Source organism: Ornithodoros turicata, chromosome 6 (genome assembly GCF_037126465.1).
Source record: "Ornithodoros turicata isolate Travis chromosome 6, ASM3712646v1, whole genome shotgun sequence".
Classification (NCBI taxonomy): domain Eukaryota; kingdom Metazoa; phylum Arthropoda; class Arachnida; order Ixodida; family Argasidae; genus Ornithodoros; species Ornithodoros turicata.
Genome location: NC_088206.1, coordinates 23,120,665 through 23,123,728, shown reverse-complemented (window position 1 = coordinate 23,123,728; position 3,064 = coordinate 23,120,665). Strand labels below are relative to the sequence as shown.

Below are 3,064 nucleotides of genomic sequence, written 5' to 3'. Positions count from 1 at the left end.
CATAATACAATACTCGCTAGCGTCTACTAGAAAGGAGGAAAGCAGTGTTGAGCAATTAGAAATCTCTTTGCGCAGGCTAGGTCAGTAGCTAGGGCTTCTGCCCAGTCAACACACTATTGTAAATTCGACGTAGAAAAAACGTTGGATATCAACAAAATTAATATTGAATCGACGATGAAAGAGAACGTGAAATCATGATGTCAAATGTCCGCTCGAAAACACGTTAATTTAACAAGTGACGATAAATGTAAATTTAACGTATATGAAATCCAGTTTATATGTGAATACAACGTACCTACCATACTGTACGATATGAGAGCATAAAATAAACAGCGCTTTACAGCATCTCTCCAACGCTGTCATGACGACAAATATTACACGTTCAATGTAATTTACATCTATTTTAGTATATCCCATTAACACGTTGAATGTCCCTTTACACCTCCCAAGTCTGGTATAGGTGGCGTGCATATGACGTCACACCATAGCTTTACCCGTGCTTTTTCCCTCTTTCTGGTGAACCGGCGCACCCTGCCTATACGCGTGCTTCTTTTCACTCTTTCTGGTGATGCGGCTTACGCAAATGCACCCCACCTATATACATAATTTCGCAGGAAAGTAGGGAATAGAATCACTTTATTACCCAAAGCACATATGGCATAGGCGTTGACTTGAATTTGATATAGCATCCGTGTTTATCTTCTGCACAATTGGCTTGTGGTTGTGCTGGGTCCTCTGCTTATCCCTACACGTAGGCACTTGGACGTTGCATCTGTAAAGAAATCGTGAAGTGATGAGCTGCTCATGCCATTGTCAAGACCACTTTGTGGTTATTTATGTTTGCAAGCCACACAGCGTCCGTTTATACAGATCACGACCGTAATATCCCCACCTTATCTAAATGAGAGGGATAATCGATGTTTCTCACCAGTATAATTAGCTCGTATCCCTGCTAGCGACGCAACTGTAGCCTCTGGTCCCTTGTTGCCTTATGAACGGCTATTGATTTCATTGTGCCTTCCTTTTCCAATCTCTGGAACTCACCGGCCAAGTAGAAGTTACGTCGTCGAAGCACACTGAGAAAAATGACACAGACACGGAAAATGCACAGACATAACGTTAGAGAATTTTCCGATTTACGCAGCATTCGTACCTGTAGCGCATTAGGCTGGAAATGATTCCAAGCTTGCTCAAAGAGACAGTTTCCGAGTCCCAAAAGAACATGTAAGATGAAAACTACTGTGAATCGACCGCAAATTAAAAGTAGCACACGCACGCTAATGTGCCTACAAGCATAGCCAGGATCGTTTTTATTTTCATGGGGCTGAATCGACTGGAAGAACAAACGAACGCCAATAATCAGACACCACGGTCGTTTACCTGTATAGACTCTTACGACGGATACTCACTTATAGCTTCACAAACTTCATCATGTGCTGGAGCTGTTCACGTTGAAAATTACCGCACTCCTCCAAGACATCGAGACGCGAGACGCAGTCATGTTCCTCAACTCCATCATCCAGGATCCGGCGGCGTCTGGAACAGTGTTGCCACACCAGTCGGAGGAAAAGTATGGATATTACTTGTTAAAAAGTATGGATATTTCCGTAAAAATCTGTACATTGCAGTAAAACATACTATTTGCTTAATTAACACCGTTTTTAGGCCACGATTTAGTGCGTTTCGTCGGCCTGACATTTTGTATTTCGCTCTTCGAATCGAAACAACTGAAATATATATGACGGCAAAAGTTATTGGGGATCTGCGCAGGATGGATTGACTCTCCCGGGTTCAAATCCTGGCGCGGCTGTACTGTCTGCGAAGAACCGAGCAACAAGCCGTCAGGCAAATCACTCTGAATTAGCACACCACCACCACCACCACCTGATTGTCGGTGCCATGGCCGCTGCCAATGCGTCGGCGACTGCGTGAGATCTATTTGCTTCCGGTGGAGGCTTCAAGAATAAGAAAAGATCAAGTGTCATCATCAGACAAATCAATACATAAGCGATCTAACCATGATTATTAGCAGTGATGGCCAGTAGTTAACTACATGTAGTTAAACTACTAGTTAAACTACCTGATTGTAGTTAAAAAGTAGTTATCATCTACTTGCAGAAATGTAGTGGCAACTACTGTTAAACTACTATTTTAAGTAGTTAACTACAGTAGTTAGGTTACTGAAGGCGCCAACTACTACCGATTTTGCCGCGAGCTTTACGGCACGATTGTGCTTCCCACTTTTGTCTTGAGCTACTTGTCTGATGAGAACGGAGGTGCAGGGCAATTGTGTCGTGCATGTGTACTAAATCTTCACTTTTAATTAGAGGTGTGCGAATATTGAAATTTTCGAATACGAATATCTACAAAATTGTCCTCCGAATATCACGTCATAGGATAACGGCTTCTAAGAGTTAATTGAGTTAATTAAGCCCCGAAAAGAAGCATCGTCACAGTTGTGTTCTGCTGATCCTTAGAAAAATGTCCCAAGTGCTAATGAGGAATATGTATTAATATATTGGCTTAGCATAGGGCATACATGCTTATATGCGCATGTACAGTAAAATTGTATTGTGTGCGCCAACACCATGGCCTTAGCGGCCGTTCTTGGGCACTAATAAAAATTATTATTATTATTATTATTATTATTATTATTATTATTATTAACATTCTTTTTTACAATGAAACAGTGTGCTGTTCTCATGAGGCAAGCTGAAAACCGCAAGAAAAAATGTTCATTTAAAAAATCTTTCATGAACTGTGAGCACCTGTGTTGGCATTGTAAAGTGCTGGTGAAACAGACAGAATGGAAGTAAAGAGCAATGACATGTTCAGAGTATGGGATGATTTAGTGATGAGCACCTCAGAAGGAAAATGATGGCGGCAAGTGGTCTCTTCTTGCATTGACAATGCCTTCCGCATTTGTCGTGAAGGCGAGAAAATGCACGGTTTCACTGCCCCCACGCGTGACGTCACGCGTGAGACCATCGTTACTGATGGTAATGCATAGTTTGGAACGGCCTCATGCATTATAGCGCAGTAAAACTGCGATCCTCGACGATGT

General features: G+C 42.1%; 1 long non-coding RNA gene across 1 annotated transcript; it reads right to left on the bottom strand.

The window, feature by feature from the left end:
- Positions 1-671: 671 nt before the first annotated feature.
- On the bottom strand, positions 672-1,719 carry LOC135397733 (uncharacterized). Its single transcript, XR_010423711.1, has 3 exons — positions 1,154-1,719; positions 929-1,076; positions 672-772 (listed from the first exon to the last, which is right to left on the bottom strand). It is a non-coding gene; the product is annotated as an uncharacterized LOC135397733 (long non-coding RNA).
- Positions 1,720-3,064: the final 1,345 nt, after the last annotated feature.